The sequence below is a fragment of the Chrysemys picta genome, chromosome 5 (genome assembly GCF_011386835.1).
Source record: "Chrysemys picta bellii isolate R12L10 chromosome 5, ASM1138683v2, whole genome shotgun sequence".
In the NCBI taxonomy this organism is placed as follows: domain Eukaryota; kingdom Metazoa; phylum Chordata; order Testudines; family Emydidae; genus Chrysemys; species Chrysemys picta.
Genome location: NC_088795.1, coordinates 134,279,121 through 134,291,126, shown reverse-complemented (window position 1 = coordinate 134,291,126; position 12,006 = coordinate 134,279,121). Strand labels below are relative to the sequence as shown.

The following is a 12,006-nucleotide window of genomic DNA, read 5'->3' as shown; positions in this document are numbered from 1 at the left end:
CATTTGAATTTATTTAACAAATATCTCTTTACTTTTATGGATTCATTGTGACCATTCAAAAACCAAACACTGGTGCTTCAGTGTGGCTAGTCCAACAAGTCCCATGGCGCTGTTTCTGTCCCTGGACTGGGTAAGCAGGCAAACACTTAAATGCCAATGCCTGCTAGTGTGAATTTAAAATTCTGTGTCTGTAAATACTCATGTTGGTGCCTTTGAAATGTGCTTTCTGCCGAGGGGCAACTCTAACCCACTCGGGCTGGCAAAATCTCCCCAAAGGGTCCTTTATCAATACAGAACTGACAAAGCAACGTGTTCTGGTTATGTCCCCTCTATCGGATGTGCATCCACGCTGCCCTGCTGCCATGTCCAAAAGAGAAGCGTGACATAGAACCAGATTATCCCCCAGCGAAGGGGTAGTTTTCTGATAGCTAGATAGAGCCTATGTCCAGACCATTTGGGCTGGCTGAAAGGTGCAAATGAATGACATCAGGGGAGAGAATCTAAAACATCCACGACCTGGTTCTCTGGTGGTATAACTCTATTGACCTCCGTGCAATTAATCTGATTTATACTGGTGTAAGCGAAAGGAGAATCAGGCCTCAGACAGGACCCAAATCTGCCATGGAGTCTGGGGCATTATCCTTGCAGCACAATGGGCTACCCAAGGAACAAATCACACAGTACAAAGTGGATAGCTTTTCCTTATCAAATTAAGGACAAAGGGAATGCGGTAAAGGTTTCTGGACTTTAGTACAGCATTTGATGCAATGTCCCATGGACTCTCTCTCTAAAAATAATTCACATTTACTTGGATGTGAATCACATTGATTAAAAACTGTTTGAAAGACTGAAACAAAGGATAGCGGTAAACAGAAATTTATTGTGTTGGGTGGAGGGGGCCAACGCAGTGCCTTGTCTGGCATTTCTACATAGTTCCAGTGCACAGTTAAAACACAATTATATCTCTCTATCAGAGACATTTCTTAGGTGCCCACTATGGCCAGACTTTCAAATGTTCCTCCACACCCAGCGGATCTCATTGCAATTTGGCTATTTCCTTTAGCTGCCTAAGCAGAAGCCGAGTTTTTCTGAAAATAGGTATTAAGGGCCTGATTCTGAACTATTGAAGTCAATGGAAAAGCTCCCATTCATTTCAATAGGCCTTAAATCATGTTCTTTGTATTCAGACTATGTCAGATCTGTGTTGTGTCTGTCCAGGAACATGTCTGTGATAACTACATACCACAACACAACTTTATTTATTATATAGGTGACTAATCAAATAATGACTGAGTAAGCTGCGAAGTCAAACATCCATGTTTTCATATAACAGTTATAAACATATTTGAATATCAATACAGCCGAGTGCAGAAAAAACAATATTCCTGCTGCCACTAAGAATATCGACAACTCTCTGTTATATACACAGACATTTCAACAGTCAGTACAACTTAAGAGTGACCAAGAACTAGACATTATTTGGAAGGGATACCCCAGGTAACAGGGATTTGCATTGCAGGAGATTGACAGGTTTTCATCTCTGCTGCCAGCTACATATCACTCCGACATGGCCCAACTGGAGAAATCCATTCTGTGGACTGTTCTCAGACTTGATTTCCTGTTTTATTGAAATCTTTCTGTGCAATATTCTGCTGGTCAGATAGAATGGCATCTGCTCAGACGGAAAAAAGAATAAAAGGGCAGTATTTAAATCACCCCAATGAATACCAAAGGTTGGGGTTTTTTTATATTACAGACAATATTTACAAACTCTAAAGCTTTTATAGAGACTATTGTATTAAGACTTTAAAGGCTTGTGCTATCCAAATCTCCAGGGTGGAGAGTGGGTGGTAGAGGATCAGGGAAACTACAAATGCACTGTTTTTCTCTGAGTTTTGCTGAAATGGAGCAAAACTCCTGGAGAGATATCACCTCTTTCTACAGGAGTAAGTGAACTCTGTCTCTTATGCAACTAAGCCAGCCTGTACCCAAGCAATTATTTTTGCAGAAATTTAAGCCCTTGAGTGCTGACTACCCTAGTGCATACAGCAAAGCACCCCTCCATTCCCATCCAAGAGGATGTACCAGTTACATGGGGCATTATAGAATGATAGAGGAAAGTTTTGTAGATGTGGAACAGGACTGACAGTAAGGAGAGCTGGCTTCTCTTCCTGGCTTTGCAGAAACCTTCCTGTGAACATTTTCAACTCACTCAGGCCCCAGTTTTCAAAAGTGGCCATTAATTTTGTTAAGTATCAGAGGGGTAGCCATGTTAGTCTGGATCTGTAAAAAGCAACAGAGAGGCATGCGTCTGAAGAAGTGGGTATTCACCCACGAAAGCTTATGCTCCAATGCATCTGTTTGTCTTAAAGGTGCCACAGGACTCTTCATTAATTTTGTGTCTTCTGGTTTTGGGGTGCTCAAATTTAGACTCCTAAATGGCCAAAGCTGAGAACCAAAAAAATGGAAACCAAAAAAAAAAAAAAATCAGAGACCACTTTTGAAAATGTGTCTTCTAAGTTCTTTGTGCCTCAGTTTACGTCTCTATAAAATGGGCGCGACAAGGTAAGGGCAATGGAGTCTCTTAAGGGTTAACAAGTTCCTGAAGGTCACATGACTGTTTAGGGCAGCATATAAAAGGAGGGGGGAAGTGGGGTTAAAGGGTACTAAAGTGGATGGTTTGTTCTCTCCTTTCTTGGCTGATGAAAGCAGGGAAAGCCTCTAGGGATCATTACCCAGTGTTTCTCGGTTGATTTGTTTTTTTGTTTTGTGACTTTTTTATGGACAATAAAGCAAAGGGCATTTAAAGGCTAATGCTTTCAGCTTCATTTCCCTTCCCTGGCTAGAGAAACTGCCCACCAGTTTACAATGGGGAAAAGAAGAATAATTTCCTACCCTGGCATGTTGATGTTCTGAGAATTAATTCACTGACAGGGTGCTAGAACCAGCGCTCTGGTCACTGAAACTCCAATTAGTTTCTCCAGAGAAGGGCCTGACTGTAGGAAGCTGGGGCTAATTATTAGATCATCTGAGCTGGGGAGAGTTAAGGAGCTAATTAACCCATTAACTGGCAGAGCAGAAAGGCGCACAGGAAGGATGAACAACGAATGAATGTGGGAGAGAAAGTGTGAGTGGCTAGCAAGGACAGTGCAAAGGGTGACCACTGTGTGAGGAGTTCTCTTCTCTATGGTAAAGGGGGGTAGGGTTGCTAATTTTGGTTGGACGTATTCCTGGAGGCTTCATCACATGACATAATAGTTAATTCTTGGAGACGCCAGGACAATCCTGGAGGGTTGGCAACCCTAAAGGGGGATAATATCGGTATGCCACTGCAAGCAGACTTGCTGCACTGTAAAGGGTGGTGGTTCAGATAGCATAAACTCCATCTCATCGTTTACAAACTGGAGGTGTTAGAGAAGACTGGAGCGGAGGGCCGCGGCCCTGTCACAGTTACTCAGGGCTGTGGCATGCAAATGCCCATCAAATAGTTTAAATGATTCATAGATCAGAAGACTAAGAGGGACCACTGTGACCATCTAGCTTCTTTCATAGGCACAGTTGCCAATGTGCACGTGGTAAATAAGCACCCCGACTGGCACAATAAGCCAAACATTAAGCTAATCCCATTTCAAACCAAGGCCAAAACAAGCCAGTCCCTAAGAACCTCAACACTCTATATGACTAGATCCCCCCGGCGTGCAGTCTGGGACTGTGGTGGGCCCGCTGTGCACCCCTGACTCTCGCCCCCCCCCCCCCCCCACCCATTGCCCCTGCTTGCTGGGAGCTGATCCAAAAAAAGAAGCAACAAGCTACAAGCCAAAAACTAGCCAACAAGCAACTCTCAAACCAATTAAGCCAAAAACAAGCCCGATTTCTGCGTTTTTCCCCACGGGTTTGGCATGTCTGATCATAGCCCATAGGACTTCCCTGAATTAATTCCTGTTTAAACTTGAGCACAACTTTCAGAAAAACACTCAAGCTTGGTTTAAAAACAAGGTGACATTTCAGAAAGAATTGGTTTGGGGGGGAGGAGTTATCAGCATATAGAATATTGTATGTGATTATACTGGATCCTTGAAAGTCTGGGGGAGTGGGGGTGGGGGTAAAAAGTGGAGCTTATAGATCCATGAAAAGTCTGTGGGGTGGAGACACCTGCCTCCCTTGCCCCATAACAAACCATGTCCCTGTTTGAAAATTGTCAGTGAACGTAACTTAGCAAGTATGTGAGCCATTCTGTTAGCACAAGATACATGATAGAGGGCTGGAGGTATCAATGTGGACCTGATTAGAAACCCCTTAAAGGCAATGGGAAAACTCCTAGTAACTTCAATGGGCTTTTGAATCAGACCCTCAGGTAGTGAAATTGGAACGTTTGCACATGCAAGAACACCTGCAGTCTTTTACTGCCACATAGGAGAGAATGCATAGAAGAAATGTGCAACAAAAAATCCAGCAATTATGCTTGCTACACCTACACAAAAGGTTAGAATGATCCCACAAAGAAGACATATTTTTCTCTGGTTATTTGAGTCCTCCGCTGACAATGGTTATGTTTTGTGGGTGGGATGGGAGGAAGGGTAAGATTCTTTTCTTTTTTTTGGCATGCTTTTATATGGCCATACGAGCACTGAAGCCAGCTTGTTTTTGTTGCTTGAAGGTGCATCTGTTCTGTCAGCAATTTCCTATAGAACAGACATTAAAATGAATCTAAGGGCCCTAATTAACTACTGCCTTATGCCTAGGGCCTGGTGTGGTGGAGTGGCTAAGTCTATGGACCAGGAAACCAGGGCTGTATTCCTGGCTGTGCCACTGACTTACTGTATGAGCTTGAGCAAATCAGTTCACCATTCTATGCCTAGGTTTCCCTTTGTGCCTCTAGTTTATTTAGATTGTAAGTTCTTCAGGGCAGCAATTGTCTCATTATATGTGTGTACAGCACCCAGCACAATGTCGCCTGAGTCTCAGTTACACCCTCTAGGTGCTATTGTAATACTACTACTAATAATAATAATACTAGTCATTCATAACTCTGCAAGATGATGCTTCTCTGTTTCCCAGGGGAATTTTTTTTCTCTGCTGCTTCTTGCACCATAATCCCAGTACTCTTTAGCTCACCAATTGCCTCTTCCCCACTTCAGAGAGCTGTGCCAGTGGCACTGCCTGTTCTAGGAGTAGCTCAGACATTTTTTACAATTGAAAGTCTCTGGCTCCAAATCTCAGCTACCAGATGATCTCTTAAATGTGCTTCCCGACTGACAGCAAAGACACAATGTTCTGCCTGTTCATATAGGGACCAGACAGAGGCTTATGTGTTTTCTCTCTCGGGATCAAAGGCAGCTGTTCAAGACCCCCCCAAAAAAATTCAAAATCAGCCTTGGCAAGGAAAGAGGGGAAGGAGAAATTCAGTGCTGGTCCAAGGGTCATTCTAGCTATGTGGCTGCATGTGGCATCCCCTTGGACTAGCTGATGAGCAGCAGAAGGCCCCTCCATGAGTGGATCCTGTCAGCCTCCTGAGTTATTTCTACCATTTGTTGCTCCCGACCTCCCCCAAACCCCAATTTTCATGGGCTAGCGCCAGCTGCCAACTACTCCTCGTTGTCCTCCTCTACCTCCTCCTCCTATTCTGGAATCTATTCCCCTGTTCAGAGGAGCAGAAGCCCTTCTTGGCTGAACTGCTGAGGTTAGCCCAGCCTGGAAGATCTTTGGGCCTGTGCAAACCATGGATCTTAGGTCACAAAGGGAGGCAGAACAGACTTTGCTAGGGACAGGGAGGCACAGTAAGTCCTAGGGGATGATGCATAACCCAAGTTGATGGGAAGATGAGATGAGACAGAGAGAGAGAGGTGGATGGCGCAGGAAGAGAAACAAAGGGCAGGAACAGTGACAATCCTAAATTTTTCCTGCCACCATTTTTTCCCCTCCTATTGAGCAATGCTGAATGCAGTAGTTAATTTTTCTAAAGGTCTGAGCCAAAGACCACTGAAGTCAACAGAACGGTTCCCACTGACTTTCAGTGTTGGATTGGCCTTCGACGATTAAGCACCTACCTGGGGGCAGCCTGTAGCCTTCTATTTTAGTCCACACTCCCCTTTATATCAGAGGGAGCCTGGCTATGGATTCAGAATTAGTCTACAGTCTTTAACATTCAGTCCCAGGCCTGGTCTATCCTACACAATGAAGTCGACCTATGTTAGATCAATGTACAGCCACCGCAGTAGATACTGTGTTTTTTCATGTCCACACTAACCTCTGTGTGTTGGTGGGGTGTGTCCTCACCAGGAGCACTTACACTGACTTAACTAGGGCTGGGCGGGGGCTGACAGCCTAAACTGCCAGCTCTGCGCAGGTCTGACAGCTGGAGCCGCGCTGCTGGGCACCCACAGCCTCTGTTGTCGGCTCTGTATGGAGCTCACAGGCGATGTGAGCAATTCAGGGTCTACACAGACCCTGCGTCACCCTAAGTATATTGACCTAAGCTCTATGTCTCTCGGGGAGGTGGAGTTATTAGGTCAGAGTAGTGGGGTTATTTACATTGGCGGGAGCAACCCTGTAGTGTGGACACTTACAGAGTTAGGTTGACGTAATCTGGCATGGCCCCAGCTCCACAGACTCTGACTAAACATGTAATTCAGCCGTCTCTGCAGAGTGAGCTTTTAAAAGTTTACAAGTAACTTCTCTGGAAGTGTGACAGTGCCCACAACATGTGCGATGCCTCTGAGCCAGGCGAGTGCCCTCCACATTCACTAGTGATAGGGAACAGCCAGCATGGATTTGTGAAAAACAAATCATGTCAAACCAATTTGATAGCTTTCTTTGATAGGATAACGAGCCTTGTGGATAAGGGTGAAGCTGTGGATGTGGTATACCTGGACTTTAGTAAGGCATTTGATACGGTCTCGCATGATATTCTTATCGATAAACTAGGCAAATACAATTTAGATGGGGCTACTATGAGGTGGGTGCATAACTGGCTGGATAACCGTACTCAGAGAGTTGTTATTAATGGTTCCCAATCCTGCTGGAAAGGCGTAACGAGAGGGGTACCGCAGGGGTCTGTTTTGGGACCGGCTCTGTTCATTATCTTCATCAACGACTTAGATATTGGCATAGAAAGTACGCTTATTAAGTTTGCGGATGATACCAAACTGGGAGGGATTGCAACTCCTTTGGAGGACAGGGTCATAATTCAAAATGATCTGGACAAATTGGAGAAATGGTCTGAGGTAAACAGGATGAAGTTTAACAAAGACAAATGCAAAGTGCTCCACTTAGGAAGAAAAAATCAGTTTCACACATACAGAATGGGTAGAGACTGTCTAGGAAGGAGTACGGCAGAAAGGGATCTAGGGGTTATAGTGGACCACAAGCTAAATATGAGTCAACAGTGTGATGCTGTTGCAAAAAAAGCAAACATGATTCTAGGATGTATTAACAGGTGTGTTGTGAGCAAGACACGAGAAGTCATTCTTCTGCTCTACTCTGCTCTGTTTAGGCCTCAGCTGGAGTATTGTGTCCAGTTCTGGGCACCGCATTTCAAAAAAGATGTGGAGAAACTGGAAAGGGTCCAGAGAAGAGCAACAAGAATGATTAAAGGTCTTGAGAACATGACCTATGAAGGAAGGATGAAAGAATTGGGTTTGTTTAGTTTGGAAAAGAGAAGACTGAGAGGGGACATGATAGCAGTTTTCAGGTATTTAAAAGGGTGTCATAAGGAGGAGGGAGAAAACTTGTTCACCTTAGCCTCTAAGGATAGAACAAGAAGCAGTGGGTTTAAACTGCAGCAAGGGAGGTCTAGGTTGGACATTAGGAAAAAATTCCTAACTGTCAGGGTGGTTAAACACTGGAATAAATTGCCTAGGGAGGTTGTGGAATCTCCAACTCTGGAGATATTTAAGAGTAGGTTAGATAAATGTCTATCAGGGATGGCCTAGACAGTATTTGGTCCTGCCATGCGGGCAGGGGACTGGACTCAATGACCTCTCGAGGTCCCTTCCAGTCCTAGAATCTATGAATCTATGAATCTAGTCTTTGAATAATTGGAAAATTGCTCACCCAATATTTTATGGCCACTGCTGTAAATCTTACCCTGAACTGGTGCAACAGCCCTAAATGCTTTGTTTCTGTTGAACAGGATGAAAACCGTGTGGCTGCGAGTTGGCTGGTTGTGTCTGCGTTTGCCTGGGAAAGAGGCATGTCTGCTGGTTTTGATCAAGTGTGCTGCAGTGCAAACTGACAGCAATGCTCACACCTCATTTCAACACAGAACTCTGCTTTCTGGAGTGTGCAAACATTCCCCCTGCCTCGCTCCTCTTTCCAACAGTCATGTTTGTATTGATTATTATTATTGCTGAATGTGTGCCAGGCATTTTACAAACAGGCTACATATAGTCCCTTCCCCAACTTGTTTACAATGCAATAGATTATTATGTCATATCTACAATCTTTCTGTCTAGGCTTTTGATCCCATTTGACTCTGTGTGTGTGTCTGTCTTTCTGTCCATATATAAGATCTCAGTGTAAACTTAATTGTAAAGCCACTATCAGAGCCCCTATAGCATTCATATGTGTTTAAATATATATGTCCATGTTTGTATGCATGTGCATGGTCACACACACACACACACACACACACACACACATTGCATTTAATGTTTTAGAGGCTGTGATGTTAATACACTTGGTAATCCTTCCCCCCATCCCTTTAACTCTTCCTTAACTCATTCTATCCTGGCCCATCCCTTGTATTTTGTATGGATTTACCCCCTCAGTATTTCAGGTTTTATTACTAAGCTAACATCCCCAACGTAGGCCTATTCACCCCTTGATTAAAACCTACACATTATTATTGGGTTTTTTTTATTGGTCTCATCTGTTAAATTCTCCTTCCTTCTAGCAATGACCCTCCACTACAGTTTGTCCTCTCTCTACCCAGAGGTCTATGACCCTTTTTCCAGTGTTCTCTTGACACCTCCCAATAACTACCCTCTTTCCTCAGCAAAAGCCTCCTTCCTCAGCATACATAAGTAGTATACGCATATGTGCCAGCAACAGCTTTAATTCCCAAGTTGTTTTTTTCCTTCCTGCTTTCAGAAGCTGGTTAAAAGAGAAGCAACCATGGTCAATCCATTTCCTCAATCATTTGACAGCTGGAAACAATAAACAATTATCATCCTGTGGGAAGGTTTATTTTAACGGATTGACTGATGGTGTAAACCAAGAATAACTCCATTGAAGTCAGTGGAGTTGCACTGGAGTGACTTCAGAATTAGGCCCAAAGCCTTCCATGGCAGTGTGAATGGATATGACTGCACTGAAGCAGGAAGAGAGCCTCCCAACGCAGGAAGACAGACTCGTGCTTGCAGGACTCAAGCGAGCATGCTAAAAATAACTCAGTGTGGACATTGGGTGGCAACTTGGGTTCTCGACGTAGAGGGGCTGGAGAGCCCGAGCAGTGCTATTTTTAAGCACCAGCAGCACAAGTTTGTCTGCCTGCTTTGGAACGCTCGGTCGCAGCAGCAGTATAGACGTACCCTATACGTTCATAAGAGATCTCTCTCTACATAGTGTGTGGCGAATTTATTTACAAGGGCTAATAATAATATAAATGTCACATAATGTGTCTCATAAATAATGATGCCAAACCACCTTTCATACAAACTTAGGCCTTGATTCAGCAGTTCATCCCTATTCGACAAAGCACCTAAGCACATTCTTAACTTTAATAAACTTCACTGGGACTTAAAAGTTAAGTATGTGCTTAAGCACGCTGCAGAATATGGATGGAATTAAACATGTTTTAAATGCTTTGCTGAATTGGGTCCTGAGAGCCTGAATGAAAGATGATTGAAGTCAATGGGTGTCTTTCCATTGACTCCACTGGACTTTGAACCGGGCCCTGAGGTTTTGGTCAATCTGATCTATGCAGACAGACCATTAAACCTGAATAGAGTCTTGAAGATGTTATTTAGTCAATCCTCAGAGATTTCCTGAACCAACATTTTAAAATATGCTACATGATAAAATGCAGAAAAAAATGAAAATCTGTTCTCTACAATACAACAGCTGCTCGCACCTCATCTAACTACATAAAGGTTAAGGAATGTGAAGAGAAGGTGTAGAAGCCTTTTCCCAATGAAATCGAAGAGAAAATTTAGGCAGGAACCTCTAAATACATGATTGGGGAGATAGCCAAGACCCTGATGTTATCACTCCTCCTCTTACAAAAAATTCCATGGGACCTTTAACAACCGCAGGTCTTGGTTTTATGTCTCTTCTGAAAAAAAGCTGGAGATAAAGAGTTAGAGACACACAAATGGGTTCGATCTGAAAGCCATGAGCATATCTGGTGATAAATGGTGAGGTTCACTGTGAATAAAAGAGCTAACATGATTTTAAGGATTAATCCACAATTATTACTGAATGCAGGGAACCCAAAGAAGTTCAGCCCAAGGGTCCTCAGCCTAGGTTATTATTAAAGAAATTCAGGAAGCATATGACTTAGCAGGCTTCAGCCGAGGCCCTTATTAAAACCTGGCTTGCTGTTACCTCTCCTGCCTGTGTTTGTGAGCTTTTCTTTTTTAAAAAAAAAAACAGATCATAAAATCTAAGGGAAAAGTAGACAAATCTTCCCAAAGCCTCCTGTCCATGCTGAAGAGGTGTCCAGGACAGGAGTGCTTGATGTATAAATTCTTCCACCTCAGTGACATTAACCTCTACAGGGGGTTGCTTCTGCCGCAGTGGATGGTTTTCATCTTCCTAAATAGAATCACTGATGAAAAAGCTAAAATGTCAGCGGCACACACAAAAAAGAGATAGCCAAGGGAATTCGTGATCTACTAAGCTTATGGGGGAAGAAAGCAAGAAACGTTACTCCTGGGTTGTAGTAACTTTTTTATTATTACCTGTATTTCCTGAGCCAGGATGGTCTAACACAGGGGTCGGCAACCTCTGGCACGTGGCTCACCAGAGTAAGCACCCTGGTGGGCCGGGCCGGTTTGTTTACCTGCCTCATCCGCAGGTTTGGCCGATCCCGGCTCCCACTGCCTGCGGTTTGCCGCTCCAGGCCAATGAGGGCTGTGGGAAGCGGTGTCCAGCACATCTCTCGGCCCGCGCTGCTTCCTGCAGCCCCCATTGTCCTGGAGCAGCGAACCGCGGCCAGTGGGAGCCACGACTGGCCAAACCTGCCGACACGGCAGATAAACAAACTGGCCCGGCCCCTGATCTAACAAATAGAGACTGCACTGAGATTTAGGAGATCTGGGTTCTAATCCTGCTTTGGCCACTGATCTGTTCTGTTGGCTTGGGCAAGTCTTTTTATAGTTCTGTGCCTCAGTTTCCCATCTGGTTTGCCTATTTAGGTTATAAGTCCCTGCCCCAAAGAGTTATCTCCTACCATGTGTATGCATAATGGGGTCTTTTGGGGGTATTGTAACATAAATTATAATGATGATTATTTTCCTCTACCTTTCCCACCTTTAAATTGGGAGCTTATCTACCTCATTGGGAGGATGCTGTGTTTAGGGCAATAGCAATTCTAATTTTAGAGGGCAATTTGGAAAATAAGTGACTACAAGCTTACCTCAGAGTGCACCAGGCTAACTGTGGGGTCTGTGAGGGAACAGATGATGGATAGGAACAATGGAAATAAGGAAAGCATCATAACTCTGGATTGACTGCAAACATATTTTTCAGCTCTTGGGAAAAACTTCAAGTGACTCCTCAAATGTTGCCGGTCTCCTCTCTCTGCTCCTATGGTAGCCCTAACAAGGTTGGCTGTGGAAGATGTTTATATGTAGAGGACTGCAGTCCCAGGCAGAAACCTACTATGCCAAGACTCTCTTTTCTGTTCCAGTAGCCGTCAGCTCAGGTACAAGAACACATGTGGCTCAGAGGCGTACACACGTCAGTGCAGATCGATGAGAGAAGTGGAGTTATAGAGAGATGCACTCAGAAGAGGGAGAGGAAAAAGGGAGAGGAAAAAATGTACTCAGAGAGGGAGACTAAAGA

General features: G+C 44.1%; 1 long non-coding RNA gene across 1 annotated transcript in view; it reads left to right on the top strand.

Annotated features, from left to right (window-relative positions):
• Positions 1-10,510, top strand: part of LOC135984021 (uncharacterized) — a 170,852-nt gene extending 160,342 nt beyond the window's left edge. Inside the window, exon 3 of the long non-coding RNA XR_010601958.1 lies at positions 8,132-10,510. This is a non-coding gene — a long non-coding RNA (uncharacterized LOC135984021). The remainder of the gene's footprint in view (positions 1-8,131) is intronic.
• Positions 10,511-12,006: the final 1,496 nt, after the last annotated feature.